The sequence below is a fragment of the Lampetra fluviatilis genome, chromosome 1, assembly GCF_964198595.1.
Source record: "Lampetra fluviatilis chromosome 1, kcLamFluv1.1, whole genome shotgun sequence".
NCBI classification, from domain to species: Eukaryota; Metazoa; Chordata; class Hyperoartia; order Petromyzontiformes; family Petromyzontidae; genus Lampetra; species Lampetra fluviatilis.
In genome coordinates, this window is record NC_136275.1 from 11,381,864 (window position 1) to 11,395,654 (window position 13,791).

Below are 13,791 nucleotides of genomic sequence, written 5' to 3' on the forward strand. Positions count from 1 at the left end.
GAGGGAGGGGGGTTAGAAAAAATTAGCATATCAATGAGTGGTCCAAAAGAAAACGTGGTGCTGCGAGTACGATGGCACAGCAAGCAAGCCTGAAAATCAGGAGAAAGACACACTAAAATTAAATAACCTAGTAAAATATCGAAATGTAATGTAATACAACACAGAGGGTCGGTCAACACACAATTAACGCATAGCCTGGTTGATTACGTATTTCAAAGATTGCTAAGTTAGAATTTAAGTGTGAACATTCTAAAGAGGACACAGGCAGAGAAAACAAGTCGCCAGAGAGAGAGAAAAAAGATAAGCTTAAAACTTCCCCGTAGAAGTGGTTCAATCTTAATTTTAGAACTTTCGTGACTGCAGGAATTATTATTTGGTTCTTTCGGTTAAGTCACGTCTAAAGATAAAATAATAAATTAAATAATAGAATACGACGTTTCGATTGCAACACAAGCAATCATCATCAGGTATAATGAAATAGCGACTTAATATCTAACCAGAAAACTATAGACAGACATATTAGCAGACAGATATCACAAGATACATACATAGCGAGAGCAACACAGTTGACAGAGAGGGGTGATCGTCTCTGTGGGGTGGCCTTAAATAGACAGAGGGGGGGGCGGAGGCAGAGAGAGGGAGGGGGGTTAGAAAAAATTAGCATATCAATGAGTGGTCCAAAAGAAAACGTGGTGCTGCGAGTACGATGGCACAGCAAGCAAGCAATCGAAACGTCGTATTCTATTATTTAATTTAATTTATTATTTTATCTTTAGACGTGACTTAACCGAAAGAACCAAATAATAATTCCTGCAGTCACGAAAGTTCTAAAATTAAGATTGAACCACTATGAGATCTCTTTTACCAGTGGCTAAATATAATGGTAGGTTTTTACCCTTTTAACTGGTACAAAACTGACACCTTTATTCAAGGCATCATGTTTGCAATGACCACAACACAAGTAGTCAATTAAGCAAACAAAAAGAAGCAACTCTGATAAGGATAATAATATGCACTGTCATTGAAGTTGATTGGCCCACACCCGAGACGGCTTTCTTTAGAGCCTAGTCCCCATTGGTGTAGGGCCAGATGACACCAGAAGGCGTACAACTCAAAAACAGTGCAATATCAGAGTATTGAGAGTTCGGGGTAAACATTTACACTATGAGATCTCTTTTACCAGTGGCTAAATATAATGGTAGGTTTTTACCCTTTTAACCGGTACAAAACTGACACCTTTATTCAAGGCATCATGTTTGCAATGACCACAACACAAGTAGTCAATTAAGCAAACAAAAAGAAGCAACTCTGATAAGGATAATAATATGCACTGTCATTGAAGTTGATTGGCCCACACCCGAGACGGCTTTCTTTAGAGCCTAGTCCCCATTGGTGTAGGGCCAGATGACACCAGAAGGCGTACAACTCAAAAACAGTGCAATATCAGAGTATTGAGAGTTCGGGGTAAACATTTACACTATGAGATCTCTTTTACCAGTGGCTAAATATAATGGTAGGTTTTTACCCTTTTAACTGGTACAAAACTGACACCTTTATTCAAGGCATCATGTTTGCAATGACCACAACACAAGTAGTCAATTAAGCAAACAAAAAGAAGCAACTCTGATAAGGATAATAATATGCACTGTCATTGAAGTTGATTGGCCCACACCCGAGACGGCTTTCTTTAGAGCCTAGTCCCCATTGGTGTAGGGCCAGATGACACCAGAAGGCGTACAACTCAAAAACAGTGCAATATCAGAGTATTGAGAGTTCGGGGTAAACATTTACACTATGAGATCTCTTTTACCAGTGGCTAAATATAATGGTAGGTTTTTACCCTTTTAACTGGTACAAAACTGATATATTATATTATTATCCTTATCAGAGTTGCTTCTTTTTGTTTGCTTAATTGACTACTTGTGTTGTGGTCATTGCAAACATGATGCCTTGAATAAAGGTGTCAGTTTTGTACCAGTTAAAAGGGTAAAAACCTACCATTATATTTAGCCACTGGTAAAAGAGATCTCATAGTGTAAATGTTTACCCCGAACTCTCAATACTCTGATATTGCACTGTTTTTGAGTTGTACGCCTTCTGGTGTCATCTGGCCCTACACCAATGGGGACTAGGCTCTAAAGAAAGCCGTCTCGGGTGTGGGCCAATCAACTTCAATGACAGTGCATATTATTATCCTTATCAGAGTTGCTTCTTTTTGTTTGCTTAATTGACTACTTGTGTTGTGGTCATTGCAAACATGATGCCTTGAATAAAGGTGTCAGTTTTGTACCAGTTAAAAGGGTAAAAACCTACCATTATATTTAGCCACTGGTAAAAGAGATCTCATAGTGTAAATGTTTACCCCGAACTCTCAATACTCTGATATTGCACTGTTTTTGAGTTGTACGCCTTCTGGTGTCATCTGGCCCTACACCAATGGGGACTAGGCTCTAAAGAAAGCCGTCTCGGGTGTGGGCCAATCAACTTCAATGACAGTGCATATTATTATCCTTATCAGAGTTGCTTCTTTTTGCTTGCTTAATTGACTACTTGTGTTGTGGTCATTGCAAACATGATGCCTTGAATAAAGGTGTCAGTTTTGTACCAGTTAAAAGGGTGAAAACCTACCATTATATTTAGCCACTGGTAAAAGAGATCTCATAGTGTAAATGTTTACCCCGAACTCTCAATACTCTGATATTGCACTGTTTTTGAGTTGTACGCCTTCTGGTGTCATCTGGCCCTACACCAATGGGGACTAGGCTCTAAAGAAAGCCGTCTCGGGTGTGGGCCAATCAACTTCAATGACAGTGCATATTATTATCCTTATCAGAGTTGCTTCTTTTTGTTTGCTTAATTGACTACTTGTGTTGTGGTCATTGCAAACATGATGCCTTGAATAAAGGTGTCAGTTTTGTACCAGTTAAAAGGGTAAAAACCTACCATTAAGATTGAACCACTTCTACGGGGAAGTTTTAAGCTTATCTTTTTTCTCTCTCTGGCGACTTGTTTTCTCTGCCTGTGTCCTCTTTAGAATGTTCACACTTAAATTCTAACTTAGCAATCTTTGAAATACGTAATCAACCAGGCTATGCGTTAATTGTGTGTTGACCGACCCTCTGTGTTGTATTACATTAAATTTCGATATTTTACTAGGTTATTTAATTTTAGTGTGTCTTTCTCCTGATTTTCAGGCTTGCTTGCTGTGCCATCGTACTCGCAGCACCACGTTTTCTTTTGGACCACTCATTGATATGCTAATTTTTTTTAACCCCTCTCCCTCTCTCTGCCTCCGCCCCCCCCCTCTGTCTATTTAAGGTCACCCCACAGAGACGATCACCCCTCTCTGTCAACTGTGTTGCTCTCGCTATGTATGTATCTTGTGATATCTGTCTGCTAATATGTCTGTCTATAGTTTTCTGGTTAGATATTATGTCGCTATTTCATTATACCTGATGATGATTGCTTGTGTTGCAATCGAAACGTCGTATTCTATTATTTAATTTAATTTATTATTTTATCTTTAGACGTGACTTAACCGAAAGAACCAAATAATAATTCCTGCAGTCACGAAAGTTCTAAAATTAAGATTGAACCACTTCTACGGGGAAGTTTTAAGCTTATCTTTTTTCTCTCTCTCTGGCGACTTGTTTTCTCTGCCTGTGTCCTCTTTAGAATGTTCACACTTAAATTCTAACTTAGCAATCTTTGAAATACGTAATCAACCAGGCTATGCGTTAATTGTGTGTTGACCGACCCTCTGTGTTGTATTACATTACATTTCGATATTTTACTAGGTTATTTAATTTTAGTGTGTCTTTCTCCTGATTTTCAGGCTTGCTTGCTGTGCCATCGTACTCGCAGCACCACGTTTTCTTTTGGACCACTCATTGATATGCTAATTTTTTCTAACCCCCCTCCTTCTCTCTGCCTCCGCCCCCCCCTCTGTCTATTTAAGGCCACCCCACAGAGACGATCACCCCTCTCTGTCAACTGTGTTGCTCTCGCTATGTATGTATCTTGTGATATCTGTCTGCTAATATGTCTGTCTATAGTTTTCTGGTTAGATATTATGTCGCTATTTCATTATACCTGATGATGATTGCTTGTGTTGCAATCGAAACGTCGTATTCTATTATTTAATTTAATTTATTATTTTATCTTTAGACGTGACTTAACCGAAAGAACCAAATAATAATGTGAGAGATGTTGGTTGTTTGATACATTATTCACATTTAACGTATTGACACATACTGTATACTGTACATTAAAGTGGTATTACAAAAAATTATGAAGGAAATAGGGGTTATGTTTCTTTTTGTTCAAGACAAAGTTTTACCATGTTTCAAACCAACTTTGTGCGCGTTTATTCTGTTGATGGCTTTGAGCCAATGGTGGAAATTCCACTACCAATGGTTGGGAAGTGCAATAGCTCCACAGGACAATCACTATTGAGCTCCCGCAAAATGGTACTCATTTAATACATTCTGGAGGGAGTATGAGCTGAGACGACCTCTGACCTGCATTTTATTAAATAATAACTTACAGCACCATGTCAATCCACTGCTGAGTCGATGACTTCCCCACATCGCGTAAGTCGTGCTAGATGTTTGACCATACTTTACCATGCAGGCCAGAGAAGGTTAGTGAAGGGTGGCACAGGAACATTCTAATATAACAAAAAGTTAACCCATTACGCATTGCACTGAGTGGTATATGAACTAATGCGATATGCATGTTACAACATGCCCGCAACATCACTTACCATCCACCAGATTAATAATTAACCATTAATCACAAGCAACAGATGGTTGGGCAGGAGTAAGCGATTAAATATCTAAATCCACAATTAGTGCTACAGATGTTCTTTGATAATTGATGTGTGCAGTACAACCATTTAAACACGAGGAAGTGGCATTACAGTACCTCATGTTTAAATGGTTGTACTGCACCGCAAACAGTTAATGTGAAAACCGTAAGCACTGTCGAAATTATTTCCTGCTCAAATTACCATTGGGATGGAGCTCACCTCCTGTTTCCAGGCCTGACCAATTTGTAGAAATGCCACGTTTCTATAGCACGGTTAAGTCTATCCATAGGACAACCACTGTTGGCTTCTCCACATATATATAGCGGCACTTATTTTATAGACCCCGAAGGGATGATAGGCTGAGTCAATCCCCAAAGAGGATTTTAACTCACAACCTTCTGATTGCGAGCAACTCGCTCTTCTGCTGAGCCACTTGGCCAGTTAAGCACTGGGCATGTGACAAAGGGTCAGGAATAATCTGCAGAAGGACCAGCAAGCTGGACCAACCTGCCGAGCCAAAGCTTGCCCTGGACCCAACTGACCATCCAAAATGTCCCCAACGCTAATGTAATTGATATTTTCGATTGGCATGTGGCTGTAGGGAATTAGTTATCAGTCACTCCCAGGATGCAGTCAGGAAAAAAATCCTTCAAGTTATTGATTTGTAGGCATCACTTGTCATTTAAACACAGCAAGGGATAAATTCCGAATGGACTGTGTTGCATCAACCACAGGCAACCTAGCATGCGTGTAATCACGGGCAATTCGACATACATTTTCGGCATATAAATGATTTGAACTAAAATGAGACACACTCTACTGTTTTGGCCAGACTGATCACACTGGTTAGTGCACTTAATACATATTTGAACGGCTGCAAGTTGAAATCTCAGTTGGACGTCAATTTTACCCATCCTTCCTTCCGGGTTGATAAAATCAGTACTGTTTTTTTTTTGACGGTTGTAATCTTACAGAGAGATTGATCCCTATCATGTGAATGTGTCACTTCCACCAATGTCTTGGATCACCACTCCATGTTTGTTTCATCAGAGAGACATATACTGACTGTATTTGTCAAATGTGTCATGTCAGGCACTGGTACTGTCCAGTTGTAATTTGTTAACATTTCATCAAATGTAGATAATCAATCCTCAAAACAAATATTTCATTTCCAGGCTTTGGAAAAGTGAGGATTTGAACCCCATTAAAGCAGTTGCACATGTGGTCTCAGATTTCCATTCCATCTGGTTTTTGCCTCATTAAGCTGATTTGCTAAACCAGCTGCAGGACATTGCGTGCACCCACGTACACAAACACACAAGAGCGCACACAAACAAATTCCCACAAGGCCCAGTGGCCAGCTTAAGCCCGCACCAAAATGCAGAGATCAAATTCTGAGCTGAGATTCGTTCTTTAGTCAATGCTGAGATTTTAAATGAGGAAGCAATTAATATTTAGTTTAAGATAACAATAATGAATGAAATCTACTTAAATTACTATTCGTCGTTTAATGTTTTGCTTTGAAATGTTGAAATCATAGTTAGCATCATAGTGAATTATTAATACCACAAACTATCCACGAATACAACTTAACATTACAAATTCATGCAATGAGAAATATTTATTTTAAAAAAATGCCCATCATTTCGTAAAGAAACGCTGTTTTAAAATTGCACATATGCACTGTAAAAGCAATTACTCTGCGTGTCAGGAAATAAAAGTAATGAAATCACGTTATGGATTTTCTTTAAAAGGAAAGTAAAACCTTAACAGATACAAGCGTTGCCAGAGTAAGGTTACCTGATGCCTTGAGGCCCGAAATAGACGTTTGTTTCCCCTTAGTGACACAAGGTTGTGGGCATGTGTTGGAGCCTAGTGTTGCTTATCACCCTGCACTACAATCCTGGCAACTCCTAACAAAACACAATCCATGTGGCACTCTGTATCTGAACCTGTCTTGTGCCTCCCTAGGTAGGCTCAGCCTTAAATCAATACCTTGTTTCAGCCCTTCGCTTTGTTCAAAGGGGGGAGAGATCAAACATTTTCCTTGGGCACCACGCATTCAATGTGAAACAAACTTTAAATAAACGTTAAACGCTGAATGGAATGAGTAATGATAAGATCAGCTTTTGTCTACCGTGCATTCTGCTCTCACCATCACCTTCCACATGAGGAAGGGTTGACGAAAACCTGTCACTGGTGTTGATACGTTTTGTACCATCGTTGTTTGACTTGACTATAAGAATTTAGGGGGGTTAACTGTCAGCAGGGGGCACAGGGCGCCACGGTGGCGAGATGTCAATTCCCTCGCCTGGTATACAGGAGGTCGTGGGTTCAATCCCGACCTGATGCGTGTATATTTAGAGTTTGTATGTTCTCCTCGTGGTCATGTGGATTTATTTCCGGGTCTTCAAGTTTTACCTCCACATTTAGAAACATGCGTTTTTAGTATTTGGCTGCCATAAATTTCCACGTGATAAGCCACATCATTGAGCTATAATTTGTGGCCAGGTGGCTTCTGAAAAAGAGCTGCTATATATCTCAGTGAACCTTAGCTGATGTTGTGGGGCTACCGAGTTTTGTGTGTCAATATCGGCATTGGCGGCGAGACAAAGGTGGGTATCACCACTGGTGATCCCAACATTCCTTGTGTACTATGCCAGCCTGAATCGATGCTCGCTTCTGTGAAGCTCAATTGGAGGTGTATTTTTGGAAGCTTAATGCACAACAGTCATCTCCCCATCTTCATTGGGTTCCAATTAATTTACAATAGAGCAATGAAATAAAGTGCTCACAATGTTGAAATGTGCACCTGCAGACATGCGAAGATGTATTGCTCCGTATACATGCAATCAAGCAAGATTCGTAGTGCACAATGTAATGTTATTACGTGGAGCATGCACTTGTTCAAAAATGTAACAAAAAATCCGGCTGAAAACGTAGTACAGGTGGCAGACATTCAAGCCACATCAAATATTCACAATGTTACATTATATCTAAAAGACTAGCAGCTGTATTGGACTTTTTGCAGTTCATACTCTATATCTCAGTGAACCTTAGCTGATGTTGTGGGGCTACCGAGTTTTGTGTGTCAATATCGGCATTGGCGGCGAGACAAAGGTGGGTATCACCACTGGTGATCCCAACATTCCTTGTGTACTATGCCAGCCTGAATCGATGCTCGCTTCTGTGAAGCTCAATTGGAGGTGTATTTTTGGAAGCTTAATGCACAACAGTCATCTCCCCATCTTCATTGGGTTCCAATTAATTTACAATAGAGCAATGAAATAAAGTGCTCACAATGTTGAAATGTGCACCTGCAGACATGCGAAGATGTATTGCTCCGTATACATGCAATCAAGCAAGATTCGTAGTGCACAATGTAATGTTATTACGTGGAGCATGCACTTGTTCAAAAATGTAACAAAAAATCCGGCTGAAAACGTAGTACAGGTGGCAGACATTCAAGCCACATCAAATATTCACAATGTTACATTATATCTAAAAGACTAGCAGCTGTATTGGACTTTTTGCAGTTCATACTCTATATCTCAGTGAACCTTAGCTGATGTTGTGGGGCTACCGAGTTTTGTGTGTCAATATCGGCATTGGCGGCGAGACAAAGGTGGCTATCACCACTGGTGATCCCAACATTCCTTGTGTACTATGCCAGCCTGAATCGATGCTCGCTTCTGTGAAGCTCAATTGGAGGTGTATTTTTGGAAGCTTAATGCACAACAGTCATCTCCCCATCTTCATTGGGTTCCAATTAATTTACAATAGAGCAATGAAATAAAGTGCTCACAATGTTGAAATGTGCACCTGCAGACATGCGAAGATGTATTGCTCCGTATACATGCAATCAAGCAAGATTCGTAGTGCACAATGTAATGTTATTACGTGGAGCATGCACTTGTTCAAAAATGTAACAAAAAATCCGGCTGAAAACGTAGTACAGGTGGCAGACATTCAAGCCACATCAAATATTCACAATGTTACATTATATCTAAAAGACTAGCAGCTGTATTGGACTTTTTGCAGTTCATACTCTTTGGTATTTTCGGTAAAGTCAATTAGGTAAAAAATCAAATCAAATAAATGAAAACAACTAAATTAAATCACGACGTTTCGGGCGCAACACAAGCGTCCTTCTTCAGGTGGGGACAACGTAGCGAAAGCACAACCGCTTAACTTTTTGCAGTTGTCTAATATTGCAAGGCTTTATTAATTCATGCATTTTGCTGTTGTGTCAGGATAGAATAATGAATATTATACACTGCAAAGTTGACGTCAAATGCATTCAGAATAGTTTGAAACTGCAGAAAGCTGATGACAATCTTCCCTGCGAGACTTTTTATGTCTCTGCTGATGCTGAGCCACGAAAATGTACGTAACGCAGCTATCTCTAATCACGCTTATAACTGCGCCAAGTGTCGACCACTTGGGTTCAACACAATCATCTTAATCAAGTACGTGACTATCCCCACACAATCGAACCACAAATAATGCCTTATATTAACGAAGCATTATAACTTGGCTTCGCGATCATTTTGCTGTCCTGATCCGGTCAAACGATTTCGCGCGTTCGACCGAGCGCCGTGATCATTTGCGCGTGTAATGCGAACTGAGACGATCGCAAGGCACGCCGCGGGCCAGACACCCTCACACCCGAGACGAGTGTGCTGCCGAGCTGCCCCTAGGCTCTCTGGCCCACAGGTTTAATTACAAAACGCGAGACCATCGTCCATTATTTATCGCAAACATTAGTCATCCCTTGTCAAGGGGCCGGGCTAGTCTGGAGTTTCCGCTCCATGTATTTTCACAGCGCAGCCTGCACGGATGTCTAATTGATGTGCAAACGTATAAAGAAGCAGCATTGAGCTCATAGAGAGGAGGCTCTTTTTGTAAGACATAGTTTTGGAAGCTGGCAAAGGTAGTGCTGTACTCACTGCTTTATTACTGCCAAAGTCTGTTTGCATTGTTTTTACTCTCAGGCACTTCCTGTGGTGGCCTGAGTCACTTTTATGCTGGAAGTTTGTTTTTTACAAGAAGGAATGGAATGTTTACACAGATGACTCTTTAAAGTGTATGATCTTGATAACAATGCATGCAGTGAAAATAGGAATTTGTAAGTAGTAGTTTATATCGAATGTAAAACTAAAAATGCAAACTATAGATACAACTAACCGCAAATGGATTGACGCTAATGTCATCATTCCCTCATGTCACATTGTCTTGTGCAGGCAGTCTCCTTGTTACCCATACGTCTTGCTGTTAATAGTGCGACCTGAAAAGTCCCAATCCTGTAGATTAACGTAAATATCCTGCCTTTGCCGCATTTTTCAAAAATGTAATTCAGTTTTGCACATATTTTATGTTAAATAAATACTTCTCCAATGAAATGTGTATTTATTTAGTGGCTGTAATATTATCTTGCAGACATCAAACAATAGTTGCACTTAATTTGTGATTATTCAGATAATGATACGATTAAACTGTTATAAAATAATTATGCATCGATGAGAAGTGAACACACACGTTTACCACAGTCATTGGTGTCTCCTCATCTCCAGTCAACACTGTGTGTTGACTGTGCTTTAGACCAAATGATGGCGATGCAATGGCCCATCACGCCGCCGAGCAGAGTGTGGCATTTAATAGTTTGGAATGCAATTACGATAGATAAAGGAACTCGCCTACAGCTTTTTGGCTTTGGACGCGATGATGTGCTGGCTGGTCTCAGGCCTGACTGGCGTTCGCTGATAATGTCAGCAACGGATTGTGGCCGAGTGTGATGTGACAAGCCTGCCAGCTTCGCTCGCCCCTGGCCTGAGGATTAACCATACAGCACAGAACGTGTATTTGTAGATTCAATGCGCTCAGATACCTTGCCTTTTTAACCTGCTCCCTTGCTGTCAGCTCAAAGTATGTATATGTATATGAATTTACAAAAAAGAATGGTTGCATAATAAAATTCCCCTTGGACTTTCCTGCGCCGGAGAATCTCAATGGGCGTCGAGTAATTTGCAATCATCTCAGAACACAAGATGCATTTGTGAGCTGTCGTCTAACTCCTCATCCTTTGCCCCAACCTTACTGCAAGATGATTTTGTTCCCTCTTCAAAACTATCCGTGGATCTTCAGTGAAATCAATTGCAATAGTTGCTTTTAAATAGTCCCAAACAGCTCTCTGAAGAGCATCTTGAAAGCCGAAGTTGCCCCCTGTGTGTTTGAAGAGGCGATGGAAGCCACAGGTCGCAAGGTGAGCACTGCAAGATGGACGTAGCGTTTTATAAAATGTGAATGATAAGGAGGGGCAGAGTGCAGGGTTGAATCTTAAGGAACTGTGTAGGAGGTAACGTGGTCGGTATGTCTGCATCACAGATAGCATCACCTACACCGTGCACTGACAAACAATAACCGTAATGTCACAGATGGCAGAGTGGAACAAACCCACCTTAATACATTTCAATGGAGGCTGAGAGTTCCTGGCTCCTTTTCTTATTCAAATCAAAGCTATTTCTGGTGGGCAGTAGAAGGCAGTGCAGTAAATTATATTGTTGAACTGTAATTTCAATGATCCTACTTCAATGACCCCTGCTTTCACCAACCCACACTGACCAGCGTGGTGAAGTATGGTCAAATAATCCCCACAACCCACATAGTGTGGTGAAGCGATCATCCCGCAGTGGACTGAAAAATAATGTACACGTACATATGTACGCATATGTACATGTTCCAAAAAAATGCCAATAACAATCACACGTGTAAAGGTAATGACATCATGCTCGACAGATTTTTATTCAATAGATATCCCCATATCAATTGATTGCAGTGATAATATTATAATACTAGATTAACCGTGATTGCAATACAGTGCTTGTGGATTAAATCTCAGAATATAACCTGGTAGATGAAACAGGGCGAAAGCTACGCCTCATTTTGGGCTCAGGGACTGTCTGCATTGGATGGACAAGCAGCTTTACCCCAACGCGACTCATCCCCACCTACTCCTCCTCCTCACCCCCCACCCCTCACCACACGCCGGCTTGTCATGCGGGATCGTGGGTGGGATGCGGGGCTTGCCGATCGGACCAGTCGCTGCTCCACGATTGGAAAAGGCGCTCTTGCAGTGGGCAGCAGTGACAGCACTGATTGGGCGTCTAGAATTCTAGCAGTCGTGTCGTGCATGGATGCGTGTGTGTGCGGCTCTCACATCAGATCACGCAGGAGACGGTTACCCCGTCCCGGCCGCTCTGGGTCTTGCAATCAGGAATTCCGTGAAGTGGAGTCTCGTGCAGCGGAGGGAGCGGTGGACACTGCTTTTGTTTTGTCAAGGAATCATCATCGGTTCTAGATTTGAAGCTTTCGTGACTGCAAGGATTCATATTCTTAGGTTTTTTCGGTAAAGTCACGTAGGTAAAAAAATAAAATTAACATTAATAAAAGTAAAATAAATCAAAATCACGACGTTTCGGAGGCAAGACAAGCTTCCGTCTTCAGGTGGAACCGTCACAGCACGATTGCTGTATCAAGTAATCATCATCAGCTTTCTGCTAGCGCTTGCCAGTGGGATTTGTAATCCTTCTCAGAGGGACGTTGTTTTTATAAGCATCCATCAGAGAGGGGTAAGGATGTTTTTGGTTTATGCACTCTGGTCCGGCTGCACCTGGTATTGACCACATTAATTGTGACGGAATGTGTCCTATTAGGAGCATTATATGTATGTGGAACGGCAGTAAATAACGTACAGCATGATGGTAAAGTGTGTCATAGACATCCCTTTATACTCCGTGTACTTTTTTGGTGACCTTTCGATGGCACACACCTGATTTTTAGGTGACTGAACTGTCCATATTTAGAAATTAAACATATGACATTTAACCAATATATCTAGAATTGTGTATCTATTTAAAACAAATGCAAATTACACTAATACTCTATCTTGAGCTTTGGTGTAAAAAGGGAATTGTTTTGTTATAGTTATAAATATCGAAAAATAATGCTGTTTGCAAAATCGAACTAGTCACGTGAAAAGTGTCACCTTGGAATACATTTTAATAATCACATTTCGTTATGATTCGTAAATATGTTTTACTACTAGGGGTCATTAAGCTTTTGAATTAATTACTATAATTCCACGCTCGATACAATATACATGGAAAACATCCACCAATGTTAAAATTGCGCATTTAATCAATGTTTTCATGTTCCGAGTCAACGCTTAAAATAACAGTGGACAATTATTTCTGAGAATTAACCAAACCAGAATTGGATCAAATAAGCATGTGCTTGCCGAAATTTTAGAATACAGTTTTAGAAATTCCAGAGCTGCCACAGTACGTGCTAGAACATGTTTTCATTATCAAGCCTTCGGCAGATAATACGCTGTTTCAGTGAGACAATCTTTGTGTGGAGAAAAGGCTTTTTGTCAATACCTTCCCTGTTTTCCAAACTGCTCTCCTAAGCTTTATCAACTTGGCTAGGTGCACGGCATGAATGTGTAGATAATGCACGTCGATTAAATAAATAGAAATTGATGTTAGCGAGGGATGTAGCATTAATGTAATGGGGGAAAGGCAGAAATTAAATATTCTGTGAAGAGCTCTATGTAATTATTTGGGGGTGTGGTTAATTGCTAATTCAATTACGTACTCCGTATTACATGGGTGATTTTATCATCTTGAAAATTGATCAGAATTGAGTTCAATGTCATTGGTAATGCAGTAGTTTGTCAGGAAAAGTGTGTTTAAACACCTTGATCTGATGGTTAATAAACAGATTATACTGGGAAGCACTCTTTGAGGAAGTCAACAGTAGTTGTCCTAAGGATGGAATCTCCCCGAGCGTAAGATTGTGGTATTTTCACAACTGGCTCAGGGTTGTAAACAGTGTATGATTGTCACCTCAACGGTCATTTTAGCAGGAAATCACTTTGACTTTTGACTTTGAATGAGCGCTAATTCAAATGTTGTTTCAGG

At 40.5% G+C, this 13,791-nt stretch overlaps 1 pseudogene across 1 annotated transcript in view; it reads left to right on the plus strand.

Moving 5' to 3' along the window:
• The window catches only part of LOC144932304 (zinc finger protein 385D-like), a 127,887-nt pseudogene that overhangs the window by 53,820 nt on the left and 60,276 nt on the right, over positions 1–13,791 (plus strand). The gene's annotated exons all lie outside the window — the stretch shown is intronic.